This window comes from Neophocaena asiaeorientalis, unplaced genomic scaffold (assembly GCF_003031525.2).
Source record: "Neophocaena asiaeorientalis asiaeorientalis breed wild unplaced genomic scaffold, Neophocaena_asiaeorientalis_V1.1 scaffold584, whole genome shotgun sequence".
NCBI lineage: Eukaryota > Metazoa > Chordata > Mammalia > Artiodactyla > Phocoenidae > Neophocaena > Neophocaena asiaeorientalis.
The window spans coordinates 555,500-578,576 of NW_020173778.1; the positions used below are offsets into that span (position 1 = coordinate 555,500).

Sequence of the window (23,077 nt, forward strand, 5' to 3'; positions counted from 1 at the left end):
ATTTTTAATCTTATTAAAACTTCTAAGACCTTGACATTTTCACAACAGAGTGGTTCCAGAATTCCAAGAGTCAAACAACCATACAACAATAAATTTTAAAATGTTTTAACCTTATAAAGAAATTTCAAACTCTAATGTTTGTAACCACCAACAGCTTGTACTAAAAAAAAAAAGAAAAAGAAAACAAAAATCTGGTAACAGTTAATAGTCACAGACTTTCTTTGTAAGCATGAGTTTTCCCTTTCTTGTGCTTCTGACATTAACAATTTAGTTTCACCAATTTAAATTAGACAGTAATAAACCCCCTATGCAAATTTATAGATATTTAAAATATGTTTCATAACTTTTTCTACTGGAAAAAAATGTCTCACATAATCCTGCCCTTCCATTATTTGCCACAAAACTCAGGCAAATACAAATAAACCAGTTGTTATATAGCACAATAGTTAAAAGACCATGATGGACCTGGCTCTATCACTTACAAAATTGTGTGACTTTAGACAAGTTACTTCACATCTCTGTGCCTCTGTAAAATCTTACCTCATAAAGTTTTTCTAACAATGAGGTGATGTGACATATTTAAAGCACTTAAAACAATGTCTGGCACTTACTAATTGCTGTAAGTGTTTAGCTATATTATTCTTTTCATCAGGACAAAGCTTGAGAAATTAAATCCATAGATAATCTCCAAGTCTCAGTTGGTTAAACCATCTTTTTTTTTTTTTTTTTCCCCTCATCAAACAGTGGACTGGTTCTTAACCAGAGGTCTCTGAACTTGGTTGGGAAAGCATGACATCTTTATTTTCACTAATCTCCAACTCCGTGTCCTTGAATTGTAAATGTACACATGGATCACGGTGGCATTAGCAGTATCTGTGATTTTCTCAACAATAGAAATCACAGATATCTTCATATCACATTACAGTCATTTCTGGATCTCAAAATACTGTTTCATCACCATTTTAAAATTATGGGACAGGGACTTCCCTGGTGGCACAGTGCTTAAGAATCTGCCTGCCAGTGCAGGGGACATGGGTTCTATCTCTGATCCGGGAGGATTCCACATGTCACAGAGCAATGAAACCCATGCACCACAACTACTAAGCCTGCACTCTAGAACCCGCGAGCCACAACTACTGAGCTCGTGTGCCACAACTACTGAAGCCTGCTCACCTAGAGCCTGTGCTTCACAACGAGAAGCCACCTCAATGAGAAGGCCACGCACTGCAACGAAGAGTAGCCCCCACTATCTACAACTAGAGAAACCCTGCGCGCAGCAACAAAGACCCAACACAGCCAAAACAATTAATTAATTAAAATTGTGGTACTTATTAAACCTACAGCTAGATCTTATTATTTAATATATAAACACATATATTGTTATATCACAAAGTTGGTTAATCATATTTAAATATAAATGGTATTCCTTTTAGTTCTATTATTTTATTTTTTTTAACATCTTTATTGGAGTATAATTGCTTTACACTGGTGTGTTAGTTTCTGCTGTATAACAAAGTGAATCAGTTAGACATATACATACATCCCCATATCTCCTCCCTTTTGCTTCTCCCTCCCACCCTCCCTATCCCACCCCTCTAGATGGACACAAAGCACCAAGCTGATCTCCCTGTGCTACGTGGCTGCTTCCCACTAGCTATCTATTTTACATTTGGTAGTGTATATATGTCCATGCCACTCTCTCACTTCATCCTAGCTTATTCTTCCCCCTCCCCGTGTCCTCAAGTCCATTCTCTATGTCTGCATCTTTATTGCTCTCCAGCCCCTAGGTTCTTCAGAAACATTTTTTTTTTTGGTTCCGTATATATGTATTAGCATGTGGTATTTGTTTTTCTCTTTCTGACTTACTTCACTCTGTATGAGAGTCTCTAGATCCATCCACCTCACCACAAATAACACAATTTCATTTCCTTTTATGGCTGAGTAATAATGCACTATATATATGTGCCACATCTTCTTTATCCATTCATCTGTCGATGGAAACTTAGGTTGCTTCCATGTCCTGGCTATTGTAAACAGAGCTGCAGTGAACATTGTGGTACATAACTCTTTTTGAATTACGGTTTTCTCAGGGTATATGCCCAGTAGTGGGACGACTGGATCGTATGGTAGTTCTATTTTTAGTTTTTTGCGGAACCTCCATACTGTTCTCCATAGTGGCTGTATCAGTTTACATTCCCAACAGTAGTGCAAGAGGGTTCCCTTTTCTCCACACCCTCTCCAGCATTTATTGTTTGTAGACTTTTTGATAATGGCCATTCTGACTAGTGTGAGATGAACCTCATTGTAGTTTTGATTTGCATTTCTTTAATGATTAGTGATGTTGAGCAACCTTTCATGTGTTTGTTGGCAATCTGTATATCTTCTTTGGAGAAATGTCTAATTAGGTCTTCTGCCCATTTTTGGATTGGGTTGTTTGTTTTTTTGATATTGAGCTGTATGAGCTGCTTGTATATTTTGGAGATTAATCCTTTGTCAGTTGCTTCCTTTGCAAATATTTTCCCCCATTCTGAGGGTTGTCTTTCTGTCTAGTTTATGGTTTCCTTTGCTGTGCGAAAGCTTTTATGTTTCATTAGGTCCCATTTGTTTATTTTTGTTTTTATTTCCATTGCGCTAGGAGGTGGGTCAAAAAGGATCTTGCTGTGATTGATGTCATAGAGTGTTTCTGCCTATGTTTTCCTCTAAGAGTTTTATAGTGTCTGGCCTTACACTTAGGTCTTTAATCCATTTTGAGTTTATTTTTCTGTATGGTGTTAGGGAGTGTACTAATTTCATTCTTTTACATGTAGCTGTCCAGTTTTCCCAGCACCACTTATTAAAGAGACTGTCTTTTTTCCATTGTATATTCTTGCTTCCTTTATCAGAAATAAGGTAACCCTATGTGCATGGGTTTGTCTCTGGGCTTTCTATCCTGTTCCATTGATCTATATTTCTGTTGTTGTGCCAGTACCATACTGTCTTGATTACTGTAGCTTTGTAGTATAGTCTGAAGTCAGGAAGCCTGATTCCTCCAGCTCCGATTTTCCTTCTCAAGATTGCTTTGGATTCTTCTTTGATTGCTGGAGATAAAACTTCTAAAACTATTTTGAATAATAGTGGTGAGAGTGGGCAACCTTGTCTTGTTCTTGATCTTAGTGGAAATGGTTTCAGTTTTTCACCATTGAGAATAATGTTGGCTGTGGGTTTGTCATATATGACCTTTATTATGTTGAGTAAGTTCCCTCTATGCCTACTTTCTGGACGGTTTTTTATCATAAACCAGTATTGAATTTTTTTGAAAGCTTTTTTTCATCTATTAAGATGATCATATGACTTTTCTCCTTCAATTTGTTAATATGGTTCATCACATTGATTGATTTTCGTATATTGGAGAATCCTTGCATTCCTGAGATAAACCCCACTTGATCATGGTGTATGATCCTTTTAATGTGCTGTTGGATTCTGTTTGCTAGTATTTTGTTAAGGATTTTTGCATCTATGTTCATCAGTGATATTGGCCTGTAGTTTTCTTTCTTTGTGACATCTTTGTTTCATTTTGGTATCAGGGGAATGGTGGCCTCATAGAAGGAGTTTGGGAGAGTTCCTCCCTCTGCTATATTTTGGAAGGGTTTGAGAAGGACAGGTGCTAGTTATTCTCTAAATGTTTGATAGACTTCACCTGTGAAGCCATTTGGTTCTGGGCTTTTGTTTGTTGGAAGATTTTTAATCAGTTTCAATTTCAGTGCTTGTGATTGGTCTGTTTATATTTTCTGTTTCTTCCTCATTCTGTCTCAGAAAGTAGTGCTTTTCTAAGAATTTGTCCATTTCTTCCTGGTTGTTGTCCGTTTTATTGGCATATATTTGCTTTTTGTAATCTCTCCTTTGTATTTCTGCAGTGTCACTTTTTACTTCTCCTTTTTCATTTCTAATTGTATTGATCTGAGTCTTCTCCCTTTTTTTCTTGATCAGTCTGACTAATGGTTTATTAATTTTCTTTATCTTCTCAAAGAAACAGCTTTTGTTTTATTTCATTGCTTTTTCATTTATTTCTGATCTGATTTTTATGATTTCTTTCCTTCTGCCAACTTTGGGGTTTTTTGTTCTTCTTTCTCTAATTGCTTTAGGTGCAAGGTTATGTTGTTTATTTGAGATGTTTCTTGTTTCTTGAGGTATGCTTGTATTGCTATAAACTTCCTTCTTAGAACTGCTGTTGCTACATCCCATAGGTTTTGGGTCATCGTGTTTTCACTGTCATTTGCTTCTAGGTATTTTTTGATTTCCTCTGTGATTTCTTCAGTGATCTCTTGATTATTTAGTAGTGTATTGTTTAGCCTCCATATGTTTGTATGTTTTACAATTTTTTTCCTGTAATTGATATCTAGTCTCATAGCGTTGTGGTCAGAAAAGATATTTGATACAACTTCACTTTTCTTAAACTTACCAAGGCTTGATTTGTGACCCAAGATACGATCTATCCTGGAAAACGTTTTATATATATATATATATATATATATGTATGTATGTGGCAGGAAACTGCATGGTGAAAAAGAAGGCCGAAGTGTCCAGAGGGATGAGAACAAGATGGCAGTGGAGTGAGATGAGGCTTGCTAGGCCACGACCCAGATATTGGTCTCTATTGTAAAAGTACTAGGAAGCTACATAAGGATTTTAAAGAGAAGGATGCATCCACCTTAGGGTACAGATCTTTCTTCTCTGCTGGGGATTTTAATTACCTCGAACACAATAGATAGCATTTAATAGAGTTGATAAATACATGTTAAGAAAGGAAGTAGAGAGGAAGAAAGGGATGGAGGGAGGAAAGAAGGGAAGGAAGGAAACCTCAGAGAGTGAGACGTAGTAGAGGTCCAAGATTTGGAGATACCTAAGTCAAATAGAGTCCCCATCCACTGTGGGGCTCCTCAACTTTTTACAGAGCTTGTCTCATTTTGGTTGTTATTGTCATTTTATAGATGGGGATAATAAAGCTAGGACAGTTTAGCAACTTGCTTAAAGTGATTCAACCATAGCAGCCCTCCCTCTAGCATATTAGTGTGTGTGTGTGTGTGTGTGTGTGTGTGTGTGCGCACACGTACGTACACATAAATCTTTTTTTTTCTCTCCATTAAGGAGGTCTTGATTGTGATTAAGATTTAAAGTAAGAGTCTAAATAGTGGGACCTTGCTTCATATTCTTAAATTTATTGCAAATATTATATTTACTTTTTTGTGTGTGTGTGTTACGTGGGCCTCTCACTGTTGTGGCCTCTCCCGTTGCGGAGCACAGGCTCCGGACACGCAGGCTCAGCCGCCATGGCTCACGGGCCCAGCCGCTCCGCGGCATGTGGGATCTTCCCGGACCGGGGCACGAACCCATGTCCCCTGCATCGGCAGGCGGCCCCCCAACTACTGCGCCACCAGGGAAGCTCCTATATTTACCTTTAATTAAAGTTGTTGTGAAACACAGTGTGCCCACCAGATAGCAGAAATACATAATGCGTAGAATGCTCTGCATAATGAGGTCTCTGAGTCTTCATTTTCCATATGGCTTTCTGGGCAGTTTGGCTTTGAATGTGTTGGCAAGATTCCCGAACCCTTGTCACACATGGGATTTACAGAAAATTGAAGAGCTGGCTCTGGTTGTAGTTTCTTCAGGTTAAGAGAAAAGGAGTTAATATTATTGACTCCCCCACTGAAGAGAAGATAAAAAGACACTCCCTCAAGATATACGGTCATATTCTCTCCCTCCCTTTCCCATGTTGCCAATTTGGATTTCACAGAAGCATGACTGGTCAACTTAGAGACACTCCCAGAGTAAAACAAAAGTACTCAAGAAGAAATTTCAGCATTTGACCTAAAACAAATCCCAACTCCTTTCTGAAATTAAGTTGAGTGCTAGGTTCCTGGAGGATGAGGCTGATTTATGCTTTTTTTTTTTAAATTCTGTTTTTCTTCAGGAGTCAATTACTGCAAAGAAGCAGTTTCATGATCTTTGCTGAGAACCGATGCCTGGCTTTCCTTCCTCTGTCTCTGTTCAAACTTTTAGGCTCCGGTTTGGGACCCCTCTTCCCTCTCGTCTCACACAGCCTGGAGCCATCCCACGTGCTCCCACTTCTCCTTCTCCAGGACTATTTCCCTGAGCTCCATCACTCCTGGGACCTACTCTCTCAGTAGTGCTAAGGCCCCCCCTTCCTCATATATCTGTCCCCACGTGTCCCAGCCCTCCCCTCAGAAATTCAGTGCCATGCTGACTCCAGAATTACACACCAAAAAAGCTTTACTCTGAAAATCAATTACATAACTTGGACCAACTGTAGTGTTTAAATGATGGGGTGGGGAGGGGAAAGGATAGTTTAAAAAAAGAAAGGAGGGTATGTTTTCCCTTCTGACACACTTTCAACCTGTTTCTTTCTGCCCCCTGGCAATAGAAACTTTACAAGTTTTTGATATGGGCTTCCCTGGTGGCGCAGTGGTTAAGAATCCACCTGCCAGTGCAGGGGACACGGGTTCGAGCCCTGGTCCAGGGAGATCCCACATGCTGTGGAACAACTAAGCCCGTGCGCCACAACTACTGAGCCTGCGCTCTAGAGCCCGCGACTCACAACTACTGAGCCCACGTGCCACAACTACTGAGCCTGTGCTCTACTGCCCGCGACTCACAACTGCTGAGCCCATGCACCAGAACTACTGAAGCCTGTGTGCCTAGAGCCCGTGCTCCACAACAAGAGAAGCCACCGCAATGAGAAGCCCGCGCACCGCAAGGAGGAGTAGCCCCACTCGCCACAACTAGAGAAAGGCTGCGGGCAGCAACGAAGACCCAAAGCAGCCAAAAGAAAAGAAAAAGTTTTTGATACGCTTTGCTTGCTTTAGGTGTGAGAAATATTCTACTGCCTTCTGAAGTAAGGGGAAATAAAGCAACTTGGAATTTACTGGTGGTAGCAAAGGAAAGGAGCTGACAAGAGGAAGACAGGGAGTCCTCGAGAGCACAGAAATATCCCCAGGAGTGTAAACTGGTCAGAAATCTCCTTCACTCCATAATTCCAACCTTCCTGTCAAATCTACTGTGTGGGACCACCCGCCCAGGGGCATAAGACCTGGAGAACTTCCTATTTCTGCTACGGAGCTGGATGTGAAATAAAGGAGGGAGATGCATACCATACAGTTTCAGGGATACTGAGTTGGATAGGACTTTATGAAAATCCCACCACTATCATTATTTTCCTTAGAACATGTGTTTTTGAGTTTGGGTCAAACTTTAGTGTGCTTGAGCCAGGTGGCTTGGGTTTGAATCCCAGTTTTACCACTTTTGAGCTGCGTGACTATGTAACCTCAGTTTTCACATTTATGAAATAGGGATAATGTTGCTATCTCCTTCACAGAAAACATTTTCTGGCACTATAATGAGACTGTTAAGACTATAAATAAACAAACATTTTGGAAGCTTTCTGAATATGTGTATAACTGCAAGCATGCAATTGTAGTCCACTCAGAAAAGAGGGACAGTTATCTATGCTAGGACTGTGGCAAAACAGGCAATGCTGATCATCGGAAAAGTCTTTAAACCATACAGTACAGTTCCAGGATTGCAGGCCAACTCTGAATACCCATGTGGCTACCTCGTGCCTAAAGAGGGAGAAACTGGTGGCCAAGATTTACATTTGACAATGTCTCTTAGGAAATCTTGCTATAAAATGCAATTGACCGCTTCTTTGAGAAGAATCAGAAAGGTAAATGTTCCAAAATGTTAACACAACTACTTGGAAACGGAAAAAAGGAATCAAGTAAGTGTTGTTGTTACATTTCAAACTTTTAAAATACCCAATTAGGTTTTGTTTTGCTTTGCTTTACAGAAGTAAACATTTGTTTGGGTGGCCATCTTAGAATCTGTTCTAGCACTGACTTTTGTCACAGTGTGCAAACATTTTCTTGCTTTGTATTTTCTCTGGGTAAACATACAGAGAATGTGATTTTCCATATGTACTCTGTCATTTGCATTGCTTTGGGGGCTTTGATTAGTCTGAGATATACAAGATCCCTAAGTCAGGATAAACCCAGCCACTAACTTTCTAAGTGATATTGAGCTGTTCTCTCTAGACATGCAATTTCTTTGTATTACAGATTTACCTCTCCTTAAAAAAAAAAAAAAAAAATTTAAAAAAATACCATGATATGTTCCTCCTTATGTTTTCTATATTATTAAAGCAATAGTGGTTGCAAATTCAATTTAACATATTTCAGAAAGAATTCTTAAACAACCTATACCTATACTCTGCTTAGTGCGGGAAGAAGAAAGCACCAGAAGATTAATGGCGCACTCATGAGACAGGGCAGAGGAAACTCCTGCCCTCCAGATCATCAAAACCAAAGACATGTACACAACTACCTATAATGTAGGCCAGACCACATAAATGTTAAGCAGTGCTTTAAAGTCTTCTGAAAAATAATGCCCTAACTAAACGAAATCACCCTGAACTCAGAGTATGAATGACGCTGTTGTTACTTATTTCTGCTGTCTTCCATCTATTTTATGGTGTTCTTTGATCCATTCTTTGCATTCTTCTTGCCTGAAAGTAATATTCTTGATATGTTTAATAAGGAGACCCCCTCCTTTGTTCCTAGATGCCTTGGCTGCTGACCAACAAAAGCCATTGAAAGACTTAATCCTCTGAGCTTGGCACCACATCAGTCTGGAAGTAGTTTACATGCAGAGTCCTTTGGAGTAAATACTCATTAGAGGTTCCGTTGGCTTATTTGGTCACCCACATTTTGCAGTGGGTGGCCCAGTTGGTATCCTCATTATTTTATTTTCCACCCCTGAAAATAATCCAGATGTAGCAACCTGACACTACTCCCCTTGGTACTCTAAGTCCACTGTAATGGAGCATCCATTCCTTTGCGATGCTAGTTAATAGGTTCAGAGAAGTAAGGGTCTCAGACTGGTCATGCCATAATAAATTTTTTGCTAATACACCTTTTTTCAGCGCAACTCCTGAAATGCAATCTGAGTACTTCAAGAGTAATTCGCTAGTAATCTCGAACACATGAGGATTTAGAGAACTGTCATCTCCCTTCCTCCCTCCCTCCTTCCCTTCCTCCCTCTCTCTCACTCTTTCTCTGCCCACCCCCTACCCCATCTCTCCACCCCATCTTTACATAAATGAACAAACCACTTCCCAAGGTTTGAACTTTATCAAGGTTATTCACAAATTACAAAGTAGGACTCTTGCTTTTTCGCCTACTAGGTACATCTTTACTGCTTAGAGCTTCTTGGTTAGTACTTGGATCAGGGAAATGGAGTCTCTATACTGTCATTGTTCTGGGTTTAGCAGTGAAAGTTCTCAAGAAAGAACAATCAACTAATGTTTCTTCACTGTGTATTAAGTGCAGAGCAAAGTAACATTAAAATACAAGGTGGTTGTTAAACATGCCTTCCTCTTGCCGAGCTTGTATTCTTGTCATAAGGCCAATATAAGTAAGTTGGTACTTTCTTCCTCACGATTGTTATGATAAGCATATGCAAAATGCTTAGAATAATATCTACCAGATGGGGTATTTATTACTGTATGGATTAAAATAATAACATATATAAAGTTCTTAGAACAGTTGCTGGCTTTTTCTTATAGGTACCAATATCTCAGAAGCTATTGCATTCTTTTTATATGAATCAGCATCAATTTTCAACAGGAAAGCATTCAAAGTTTTTACTTTGAAAATTTATAAAACTCTTAAGATTTTTTTGTTAGTGTCTCCTTGGACGATAGGAAATGGAAAGGAGGTGTGATGTTGAAGGATGCGGGAGTGTGAGCATCTAACAGATGTCGGGCATTATATTGAAGGTTTGCATCCATTATCTCATTTAATACTCAAAATGACCATACAAGGTGCATATTGTTCTGTCTGTTGTACAAAAAGACTAAAACCTGGGCCAAAAAAAGCTAAATAAAGAGCCAGGATTTGAAGGCAAGTTCATCTGGCTCAAAAACTCACATTTTCCCCATTCCTTGAGTTCTGATTAGACTACTTAATATCATTTTTTGAAAGACAGGAAGAGTGTAGGAAGCATCCTGTCATCTTGTGTAAAGTCATACAGTATCCTGGATGTTAACTGCTGCTAAGATTTAATAACTCTGGAAAAAAACAACCAGCAAGGTATCCTCCTGTGTACCGTAAATAGGCCACTCCATGCTAAATTACACACTTGTGACTTATCCTAGAAGGAGCCCCATATCACTGTTGGACACTGCTGCTGACCAAAACCGTGAGGACTTGCACGTGTTCAGGATCTGCTCTGCTAAGTGTGTGACACACTCAGCAGATGCCATGTTGTTCAAAGACTTACTACCGACTTAAACTTGCTGCACTCGTGCACAGATGCAGTTTCTGTCTTTTCTCATACATCACAGTATCCAGGTGCTTGTTTCTTTGTTAAACCTGGACATTTAACCACATAAGACTTTTATAAATGGTCAAATAGATTCATAAGGGGACAATACATGAAACTAGTCACTTTACTACTACAAGTCTTAAATTACTCATCCACAAACCTACACATAAAATTTCATTTTGGTAGTTGTATTACAGCTTCTGCTACACCAATCTATATTACAGAAAGCTTCTCCCATATAGAATGCAGTAAGAGTTCTGGAATAAAATTTTAATTTTAACAACAAAATTGCTGTATAGCTGTACATGTTAATTTTTTCACTATCAATGTGATTTGAAACTCAGAACATTCTGAGGCACTAGCAGTATTAATTTCAATTTAGACCATATGGTTGTATATCTGTAATATCTATACATCTACTTATTTGCACATATAGGTATATACTTACAGATACGTTTATATATATACACACATATATATAATCATGTTATCAAAAATTAAGTTTAAATATTTAGTTTAAACTTCTTAACTTTTCAGCATGTTATATACTGACTATATTATATATGCTTAAACATAAAGTGAAGCCAGTAGAACACATGTAATTTGACTTTTATTCAGCATTACACTAGATATATCATCCCAGAAGTATAATGAGTAATAATTCTGTGAGTGGTGTTTTCTTTGACACAAATAATATGACTTTTCTATTCTGAATGGTTCACTATGATTAAATAGAATAACTACATAAGTAGTTCTTTATAAACAAGTTCATAGAACATTCATTTATTCATCAACAAACGTAAAAACAGACTCTATGTGTACAGGCAAATAAGTGTACTGTGGTATAGTTGCTATTTTCAATAATGCTACTGATGGTAAATAGGTGCTGTGTGCCAGGTACCACAGTAGGCACTCGGAGAATGCAAAGATATATGAAGGGCAGTCTGAGCCATCATGAAGTTTATTATCTAATAATGTTAAATTTGCACTATACCAATTTTTTAAAAAATTCACATACCTGGTCTCTTTTTATCCTTAACAAAAACAACATGATATAAACATTATTATTATTAAGTGACACGAGCAAGGATTCAATACAGGTCAGGACTCCAACTCTTGAACATGCTGCCCGATTGAAAAAAGCAACAGGTGAAAATGATCTCATAATTTTGCTGATGCAAAATATATTGGAATGTATATTGTAATAATGGATGGAATCAGAGTAAAGCAAAATTGTGCCCTGTGGATTCATAAAGGTATGGTCTGAATTCACTTTTTTAAGTAAATTGAAATAACAGTCAAATTATTGTGATTTCATGTTGACACATTAGTTAAGTATTTCTAGCCTTTCATTGGAAAAATAAAATTTTTTAAATAAAACATTACACTTTATTCAGTCTAAAATCTTAAAAGCTATTACACAAATGGAAACAGTCTTCCATCCTCTTTAAAGCCTGAATCTTTGTTTGGATTCTTTTAGAAGCTGTTGTGAGTACAGGGTCAGGGTACAAATAGACATCTCTCCACTAGCATTCAAAATGCATTGCCATGCATTTTGTTCCCTTTGTATTTGAATCTCCTACTTTTTAAACTATGTCAAACCGGTCTTTGTATCATTTCTGAAACAGAGGAGTCGTGTTTTCCCCCCACGCTGAGCCTTTCTTAGGGCCATCATTCCATTACCCTTTGCCTCTTCCATGGTCTTTGACTACTTGAAATCCTGTCTTCCTTTAAGGTTGGCTGCAAAGCCCAGCTTTACGATGTTGCCTACCCATGCTTTTCCATGATTATTCCCAAGGGAAGGGACTGTGCCTCTTCACTGAACTCTTGTCATTTTTTTACTTTCATGTATCATTCATTCTCTTTATATGACACTTGTTTATGTATATTCTTGTCTCCTCAGCTAAATTATAAATCCTTGGAAGTCAAAACTTATGAAGTTTTTTTCTTCCGGATTATAGCAGCAACTAGCACAATGTTGGTATATGCAATAAATATGGGGCAAATCAATAAAATAGTGTCAATGAATCAAAACATATCACTCTAATGACACATTTTGTAATTCTGTTATCACAGTCAACACAACTAATATTTGAAGGTTTGAAGTATTTCAGTGTATGACAATGATAAAACCTTATAAAATGGCATTCATTCTAATCCGTGATTATTTAATCTATTTACTTGTCTTCTTCCTCCGTCACTAGGATAAAACCTCTATGAAAGCAAAGACCTGTCTATTTTGTGTAACATATTATTCCCAGTTATTTATTAACTATTCATAGGAGGAAGGAGAGAGGGAAGGAGGGAGGAAAGAAGGAATGTATAGGATCTATTTGCATAAATTACTGCTCTCAGCACCACTTTTGCTAACTACAAAGTCACCTGTGCCTCATTCCCAAGTTCCTGGTGCTCCTAATACACCAGAACAGAAATAAATCCAGATGAACTGAGGCTGCTGAGTACGTTGTACAACAAAGAGAGGACTGGAATGTTTTACCCGTCTCCATCTCTCTTTTGCTCAATTAACATGACGATTATGAAAGTACAAAAATGGGCTAGCAAAATGCTGATTTAGGTGTTTTATAAATATATAGGAGAACATAAATTTGTGCCTTCCATATACACAGTCATCAAACTTCATAGCATGAAGGTGCCCAAACTTCTGTTTACAGAAAGAAAAACAGCTACAGTGAAGATACTGTTGATAACGTGAAGCAGTGGCCAAAAAGAGTAAGACGAAGGGAGGGAGGGGGGAAGGAAGGAAGAAACAAGCATTATTTCAGGGTTACTTAAAAAATTTGATGGAGAAAGGATACTCTTTTCAACAAATGGTGCAAAAGCAATTGGTTATCCATAAGGGAAATAATAATAATCTTGACCTAAATTGTATACGTTATACAAAAACCCACTCAAAATAAATCATGGGTTTAAATGTAAATGTAAAACTATAAAATTTTTAGAAAAAAAAAAGGAGGAGAAAACTTTGGGATCTAGGACTAAGCAAAGAGTTCTTAGACCGGACACAAAACAAATATTATCCACAAAAAGAAAAAATGATAAGTCAGACTTCATCAAAATTTAAAACTTTTGCTCTATGAAAGGCACTGTTAGAAGGATTAAAAGACAGTGAAAGAGTAGTAGAAAATGTTTGCAAACTACATCTCTGACAAAGGTCTAGTATGTAGAATATGCAAAGAGCTCTCAAAAGTCAACAGTGAAAAAGCAAACACATCTAGAAAGTAGGCAAAAGACACGAAGGGACATTTCACCTAAGAAGATATATAAATTGGCAAAATGCATCTGAAAAGATGTCCAACGTCATTGGTTATTAGGGAAATGCAGCTTAAAACCACAATGAGATAGCAATACACACCTATCAGAATGATTAACATTTTTTAAAATATTAGTGACAACACCACATTTTGGTGAGGATGCAGAGAAACTGGATCACTCGCACATTGGTGATGGGAATTAAAATGCATAGCAGTCTGGAGAACAGTTTGGCATTTTCTTGAAAAACAAAAAGGTAACTATCATACAAACCAACAACTGCACTCGTGGACTTTCATCCCAGAGAAATTAAGACTTCTGTTCGTACAAAATCCTATGCACAGATGCTTATATATTCTTTTTTTTAAATTGCGGTAAAATATACATAACATAAAATTTACCATTTTTAAGTGTACAATTCACTAGCATTAAGAACATTCACAGTATGGTGCAACCATCGCCACTATCCATTTCCAGAACTTCTTCATTATCCCGAACACAAACTTCACGCTCATTAAATAACTCCCCATTTCTCTCTCTCCTTCAGCCTCTCATAACCTCTATGCTACTTTCTGTCTCTGTGAATTTGCCTATTCTTGGTAATTCATATAAGTGAAATCATACAATATGTCCTTTTGTGTCTGACTTATTTCCCTTAGCATAATGCTTTCAAGGTACATCCATGTGGTAGCATATACAGAATTTCATTCCTTTTTAAGACCGAATAATATTCCATGCTTATATATATATGCCACATTTTGTTTATCCACTTATCTGTTGATGTGCACTTGAGTTGTTTCTGCCTTTTGGTTATTGTGAATAATGCTGCTATGAACGTTGGTATGCAAGCTTCTGTAGCAGCTTTATTCTTAGTAGACAAAAATCGGAAACAAACCCAGATGTCTTTCAACAGGTGAATAGTTGAACAAACCAGTGTATCCATACCATGGAATACTACTCAGCAATAAAAAGGATGAACTGTTGATACACGTAACAGCTTGAATGAAGTTTCAGAAAATTATGCTGAGTGACAAAAGCCAATCTCCAAAGATCATATACTGTATGACTCCATTTATGGAACATTCTTGAAATGACAGAATTAGGGCAAGAGAGAAGTAGATGTGACTATAAAAGGGAACATGGTAGGTCCCTGTGGAATGGAAATGTTCTATACCTTGACCTATATCAATGTCATTATCCTGGTTGTGATATTGTACTATAGTTTTGCAAGTTGTTACCACTGGGAGAAACTGGGCAAAGAGTACAGCAAATCTATGTTATTTATTACGACTGTTTGTGAATCTATAATTATCACAAAACATTTAAGTAAAGAAAGAAAGGAAGAAAGGGAGGGAGGGGGAGAGGAAGAAAAGAAGGAAGTGAGGAAGGTGGGAGGGAATGAGGAAGGAAAGGAATCTCACTCAGATATTCAAATATACAATACAAAATCCACCTGAGTCTTTGCTCAGGACCCAGTTTAGATCCCAGCTGCTGCTGGATCAGAAAGCAGCCAAGATGGTAGAGCAGAAAGACCCTGTGCTCACCTCCTCTCAGGAGTGCTTCAAAATCACAACTATCTGCAGAATAACCATTGATGATAAAGACTGGAACCTACCAGAAAAGATCTTCTGCAACTAGAGACATAAGGGACCAGAACGAGGGGGGTTCTGGCTCCAGAAGATCTGGCACCAGGGGGTCTGGCACCAGGAAGATGAGGCCCCAGAGCATTTGGCATTGAAGGCCAACAGGTCTTAACTGCAGGAGCTCCACAGGACTGGGGGAAATAAGAGACTTCACTCTTAAAGGGTACACACAAAATCTCATGCACACCAGGACACAGGGAGAAATCAGTAATTTGATAGGAGCCTGCACCAGACTTACCTGCTGGTCTTCGAGAGTCTTCTGGAGAGGTGTGTGTGGCAGGGCTGCAGCTCACTTGTGGGACATAGACACTGGTGGGAGACATATTGGGGAACATTCAAATGCGAGAACACTCCTGGCAGCTGACATATTGGCTCGTTAGTGCCAAGACCTGACCCCACTGAACAGCCTGTAGAGTCCAGTGCTGGGACACCTCAGCCAAACAACTAACTGGGTGGGGCCATGGTCCCTCCCATCAGCAGACTGGCTGCCTAAAGATTGAAGAGCCCACAGCTGCCTCCAGACATGCCCCTAGACATGGCCCAGCCCACCAGAGGGCTAAGACCCAGCTCCACCCATCAGTCGGCAGGCACCCTCCCGACAGGAAGCCTGCATAAGCCACTAGACCAGCCTCACCCACCAGGGGCAGACACGAGAAGCAAGAAAACTATGATCCTGCAACACAGGCCAGACCATACCCTGGGACTAGCTGGGCCCTGGCCCACCTCACAACCTTCGGGACACCCCAGACCTCATACCCAACTGTGTCAGGAACCCCCCCACCCCAACCAGCTGAAGCAAGCTCTGGGATCCCTGGGTCCTGTAGCCAGACTCCAGGAACCAGCTCTGCCTGCCAGTAGACTGGCACTAGAATCCCACGTTCTGGCTTCGCCTGCCAGTGGGTGGGCAACGCCCCTACCAGTGGGCCTTCGGGCACCCTGACTCTTGCCCACTGGTGAGCGAGCACTAGCCCTAGGGCCCCCTAGGGTTCTGCAATCAGCTACCTTGTAACCAGACTCTGCCAAACAGCAGCCAGCAGCATCCATACGGGACAGGGCCTGGCAACCAACCAGACTAGGAGCCAACCAAGCCTATCAGACTGCCCACAAAGTCAGCCTGCCACCACAGAAGGACCCACACATCTTAGGGGAAACACCTAGAACCTGGGTGACCAGAGGGGAGCGCACAGCTGGGACCCATAGGGCACCTCCTACAGAGGGCCACTTCGCCAAGGTTGAGCAATGTAACCAACCTACCACATACCTAAAAATACTAATAGCAACTTAGACAAAATGAGGTGGCAGAGGAATATGTTCCAGATGAAGGAACAAAATAAAACCCCAGAAGAACAGCTAAGTGAAGTGGAGGTAGGCAGTCTACACAAGAAAGATTTCAGAATAAGCATCGTAAAGATGATCAGAGAACTTGGGAAGAGAACGAATGTACAGAGCCAGAAGTTAGAATTTTTTAACAAAGAAAATATAAAGAACAATCAGAGAGGACAAATACAATAATTGAAATGAAAAATACACTGAAAGGAATCAATAGATCCCAGTTAGCCAAGCTTCCTCCACATTGCCCCCTAATGGTAGCTCAGAGTCACTGTGTGAACGTTAAGATATTTCCAGAATAGAAAGGGTGATTTCAATATCAAGAGTGTACCGCACACAGTACAATTATAAAATGGCGCAATAAAAAATTTCCTTCAACCCATATTTATTTGCAGAAGTCCCTGAAAACTTTTGACAGGCATTATATCTTGACACTATGTAGCAGTGCAGCAGGAGTTTCTCTTACTAGATATGTGTTATAGAAGCAGAGGGCATTCTCTGGTTCCTCTTGATATTGAATGAATATTTTGATTTTCACTAAAAATTTCCAATGAGGGAAACAACTTCGGGTCTTACGTTAATTGTTTGAGGCCTTGCTTTAAGGGCGCTAATCATTTAGTTTTAATGGAAGACATTATTGTGAAGTGAAAGCAGAAGTTTGAAAAAAAATAATACAGTTGGTTCCTTTTAAGTTCCTGGCACTTTCGTTCAGTTCACAAGCAATTTCAGGCCAAGTGTAAATAGAATCTCTCTTAATGTTCAAAGTTACAAATTTCAATGTAGATTCGCAGTCTTAGTGTGGGATAGCAGTTTACCACAGAATATTTTCTCTGTAGACCGATAGTTCAGGGAAGTGTTCTAGACTTTCTGTTTGCACATAGCTGGAAAGACTTATTCTCTCTCTCTCTCACACACACACCCCATCAATGAACCCACGTCAGAAGAGTCTACAGTCTCTCTAATTTGAAGCAGCTGGTGCATTCTAAATATGGAGAGCCCAAGCTTCCAGAATCATCAGTACCATCATTAAGAATCAGAATCCTTGATTTAAATGTTCTTTATTATTCTCTTTATAGGCTGATTTTCATCACCTGGCTGTTAGCTCTTTCCCTATTGTTCCGAGACTGTCATGCATAAATGTCAACAAGAGTGTATTTCATTCATACTCTAAAATTAAATCCTTTATCCCACAATTAGCCATAATCACGACCACATATGACTATGATTTACCATAACTAAAATAGATGGCGTGGGATTTATTGTTGGCTTATGTTTGAAAAAGTGAAGGCAGATTTTTTAATTAAGTAATTGCATGCTATCTATTTGGGACATAATTACTACTTACTTTGTTCTCCATATATGTCTATCTAGTTAGCAAATTGTTACAGTACCCCCGTTAGTAAAATCTAAGGGACTGCTCTGTGTGCGTGTGTGTTTAAAATATGCTCTGAGAGCATAATGAGGAGAATAAACTAAATTATGAATTTTTTCTTATTGATAATTTTTAAAAATTATCTTTGACAATTTATATGTACTGTTAACTGTGTGTACCTATGTCAGTGATCTCATTTGAACAGCATAATGACTCTATAAGTCAAGAGAATGTAAAATACTTCATTTCTTTGCTTGCTCAGCACCCATATCCCTTTCCTTGGTAACATCACCCTGCTGTTTTATTTAAGAAATCAGCCTCCCTCGTTTGCTACAGTTTGTCAGTGGGGGCACCCTTCCTTCTCCTGCCCTCCCTTCATCAAGGAAAGGAAGGCAGGACCTCAACTAGGCCACTCAGACTCTTTCTGGTAATTTGCATCTTGAGTAAAAAAGCCAAAGGATGAAATTTTGTAAGAGGTCTTTTATTTTGGCTGAGGTGCCCTAATAAGGCCCCAAAGGTCTTGTTTTCTAGAACCCTGGAGTGCCATGGGTTCATGCTCTTCTGAGGCTCAGTTCATTCCTTCATGTGATTATTTCAGCTTTCTCATATCCTTACAATAAATTCCTTTTTAAAAACGATTTTGTATAGGTTGCTTCAGAGTTGGCTTCTATTGCTTATACCTGAAGAACTCTAACTGCTATGCTGTTACCCTCTTCTTGCAGACAAGGAAACTGAGGTGTAGAGAGGTATAGGAGCTAGGCCACAGTCATACAGCATCTAGATAACACAGCTGAACTCTGGTCTGCCTGCTTCCAAGCTCTCTTTTAATCCCCAGGTAACACTGCCTCTGTTTTCAGTTTCGAAAGAGTTTAGATGAGAGCATGTCTAGATAGTCACACAGTCATATTAGATCAGACCAAAAATATAAAATGGATAAAGGAAGGAGCATCCCTTTCTTTGTTACATTTAATCAGATAGTCACTATTTATTATGCACCCAAAGAATTCCTTGCACTAAATAAGGAGTACAAAACCATGACCAATTCTGCAGTGATTCTGGCGGTTCCTGTAATTCCCTTTTTAGTGTTTAATGTCACACAGCTGTGCACAGTTCCAGAATTAACATGGGTTCAAGTACAGTCCCTACCTGCATTTAAAAACACATTTTTATTTCACACCCATTTAGCTAGGGAGGATACAGTGAAGTCCGAAGCAACAACTGCTAACATGTGTAAACATCACTTTAAAACTCCCATGAAGAATTACAGAGTAGGTCAGAGTCAAATGCAGGAGGATCAAATTATGCATAGATTGAAAATAAGAATGGGAGGCAGCACTATGATGTTTTCAACCCCAACGAAGGGACCTTCGTCCCTTTTGTGACTTGGGTACAGTTTACATCTCTGAGCCTCTCTTTACATCCTCATCCTTTCCCAGTGTCATTAAAGGGAAGCAAGACTGTCTAATGGTCCACGTAGCACTCTGATTAAGGATGGGGTGAGACTGCGCTGGGGTTGGCGGTGGGCTCAGCAGAACGCAGCCTGCCCGGACCAGCTCGATTCATGCCACCAAACCTCTGTCTCTGCCTTCCTGCAAGTGACCTGACAAGCCTCCGCTAGAAGCTCCTTTTCACGGAAGTTTTGTGAGCTATGGTCTTTTCTAGGTCTGTTTGAAAGTGTTACCCGTGGGGCTGTGGAAGAAACGGAATGTGGTCTGGGAGATTGGATAATCTATCAAAAAATTTTCTGGCATCTGATAGCTACTTAACAATATTAATACTTCCTTCCATTCCGGAAACACTTTTGAGGATTACTCTTCTAGAGCACACTGTAAAAATTGTTCAGGAAACATTAAAAGCCAAGTGTCGCCAAGCTAATAGTGCCTACTGAATATATGTATCCCCCCAAAGAAGCCTATTTTTTTTCTCTTTAAAAACACAGTGGTGATTTAACTCACAAGAAATAAAATTAGTCACAGTTTTTTGGGTCTTTCTTTGGTTTTAGTGGAATCAGTTAAGGTTCCACCAGTCAAAACTGATGGCATATTTAAGCTGTGTATTTGAAGAGTATAAAGGGGCTATTTACAGTAGTGTGGGCAAGATTTACAGCAGGAGTGTCCATTAGCGGGAGCCACACACTAATTTAGAATTTTCTGTTAACCGCGTTAAAAAAGTGAAAAGAAACAGGCAAAATTAATCTTAATGATATACTTAGTTTAACCCAACCTATCCAAAATATTATTTTAATGCGCAATAAATATAAAAAAAGTTTAGTAAGTTTTTTTTATTTCATAGTAAGTCATTGAAGGACTTCCCTGGTGGCACAGTGGTTAAGAATCCGTCTGCAAATGCCGGGGACACAGGTTCGAGCCCTCTGTATCTTTCCAAATCCAACCCATTAATGAGGTTCCTCATTGGTGCTCACACTTTTGAAGGCTTCATAACCATTCATTCTACATCCTCAGCTTCAAACCCTGAACTCCAGTGACAGTTCATTCCCTTACTCATTTTGCCACTCGGATCCTCTAACTCCAGTTGTTTCCACGGCCAACCTTGCATGGCTCCTTTTGGTCTCTGTCCTGATGCTAAACTCTAAACTGATCCCATGGAGCCAGAAAGGTGACGGGATTTTGAATCTAAATCACTTGCTAAACCTTTCCCCAGAGTCCTGAGTTAAGCAGCAGGCTGTGAAATACCAACAATTTTCACAAGCAAATGTAACAAGATTACCTCTGCTTGAACAGACTTACCCTGTTACCATCAGTTACATTCATGGTGCTAGTCTGCCCTAAGCCACGGAATCACCAGATCATTAGATGAAAGATTTGCATTAGAAAATAGCAGAAATGCTCAAAGGTTTGGGTCGAGTGCCAACCTGTACTTAAGCGCCAGACTTTCCCTCTATGTATTTCTGCATTGGCAGACAACTTTCTGATTGGCACGTGGAATGCAGCTTTGCTCACCTGAGCCCAGTGTCCCTGGTGTGGTCTATAGAATCACTGGAGTAACACCCCTCTCCACGGGCTGCCCCCCCTCCCCACCTCCTAGCCATTAAAGATTTGCCCATGGCTTTGCTTCTGAATTCAGGCTATTACTGAAGATCTGGAACAGCAATCCTCAATCTGTACTCTGTGGCATGTTAATAGGTGTTAGTGGCGATAGGAGTATATATTAAAATAAATTTTGAATATTCTGGCTAGAACAAAGATAAGTTTCTTTACCGCAGAAACTCTCAGAGCCTTTACTAGGCTAATGTGAACTATGAATCATTAAAAAGAGAATACAGTAGGTAGCATTTACACACATATTTGAGTAGAAAAATCTCCTCCCGACCCCCACTTAACTCTGGCCCCAGAACATGAGAATTTACCTCAGGGTTGCTGTGAAGGTGGAATTGAGATACTGCATGGAAAGCACTTAAAACAGTGCCTGGGCTTCCCTGGTGGCGCAGTGGTTGAGAGTCCGCCTGCCGATGCAGGGTACACAGGTTCGTGTCCTGGTCCGGGAAGATCCCACATGCCGCGGAGCGGCTGGGCCCGTGAGCCATGGCCGCTGAGCCTGCGCGTCTGTAGCCTGTTCTCCGCAACGGGAGAGGCCACAGCAGTGAGAGGCCCGCGTACCGGAAAAAAAAAAAAACAGTGCCTGACAGATGAAAGCTCTTTGGGCTTATTGCTATCATTGTTATCACATAGCTGTTTCAATGAGACCTCACCAGGTGTTCCTGTGCCCTCTGAGAAAGAAAGAGTTGCATATGGATTGAATGGGGATCCTTTCAGGAGCTATGGATATCTCATATGGATACTGCACAGAACCAGTATGGATCTCTCTTTGGGTTCCTTTCAATCAGAAAACGGTTCAAGTGCAAAGAAGTTTATTCTTTTCCGTTCTTCCCAAAGCCTGGCTAAGCAGGATTCAATTCAATAGCATGGAGTAGCAAGGGTTCAGAGCATGGCCTTCAGAATCTTGCTTAAATCTTGACTCTTCCACTGGTGACCATGTACCCTTGGGCAAACTGATTAAAGGAGCATATGCCCAAAAATCTGTAAAATTTTTAAGATAATGTTTCTCTCTCTGGTTGTTGTCAGTAATTCAAGAGATTGTGTCTATGAAGTACTTAGCCCATGCCTGATACATGGTAAAATGCGCTCAGTAAATGGAGGTTCCTAATCATTCTACTAACAGACTGATTTCTCTAGTTTATTTACACGGTGAAATTCTAGTTAACTTTGCCCACGTAATCATTGCGCAGTGTCTATGAGGACCCATTTGCTTCACACCTGATCGATATTTAGTAAATATATTGGCCACTTGGATTGGTGACTGATTAGATTGCTGGATTAGGCCCATGAAGCCTATTGGGTAACTCCATGATGTTAGGAATTGAAGGGGAATGCCATATAAGCTCTCAGGGATCACTGCTCCGGGCAGGATTTCTTTGAAATCTCTGAAGCAATTCTGGTACCCCTTTATTTTTTAAAACCTATAAATAATTTCTAATATCATAAAGATTTTTAGTTCCTAGGTAATAAAAAGTATTCCCAAGTTCATTGCTTTGATTAGGAAGGTTGTGAATAATATCAAAGTTATTCACAATCCAGCTCTGGGAAAAATAATTTTAATTTTAGATGTTTCATGCAACACTGCGAATGTTATCTCTCCTGTTTGGGCAGGGAGAAAACTGGCAAGCATTGTGAGATGGGGAATTTATGTGAATTAATGGAAATGTTGCAGCTGACCAACAAAGGAACTTCCCCAGCCAAAATCAAAACAAAGATATTAACTTGGAAGCGGGAAAAAAGGCTGCAGCATAATAATATCATGCGTTGAAACCTTATCTAGTGGTTGAAGTAATTTGGTTTGAAGAACTTAAAGAGCATTTTGTGGTTTATGGAAACGGCCAGCAGACACTATATTTAGCAGCCTCTCCACTATTAAGTTCTCATACCTTCCTCTCCTCTCACCAAGTGGGGCCATTTAGCTTCCTTTATCCCCGGATTGTTACCAACCTAAGACCTCATGAGGATAAAAGCCAAGCTATGAGTTTGCCATGCAATGCCCTTGCATTGCAGACTACTTCCAAAGACCAATG

General features: G+C 39.6%; 1 protein-coding gene and 1 non-coding gene across 2 annotated transcripts in view; one reads left to right on the top strand and one right to left on the bottom strand.

Annotated features, from left to right (window-relative positions):
* DKK2 (dickkopf Wnt signaling pathway inhibitor 2) overlaps window positions 1-23,077 on the bottom strand; it is a 98,242-nt gene that overhangs the window by 35,566 nt on the left and 39,599 nt on the right. The window lies entirely within an intron of this gene.
* Window positions 17,113-17,226, top strand: LOC112404059 (U5 spliceosomal RNA). The gene has a single exon (XR_003004036.1). It is a non-coding gene; the product is annotated as a U5 spliceosomal RNA (small nuclear RNA).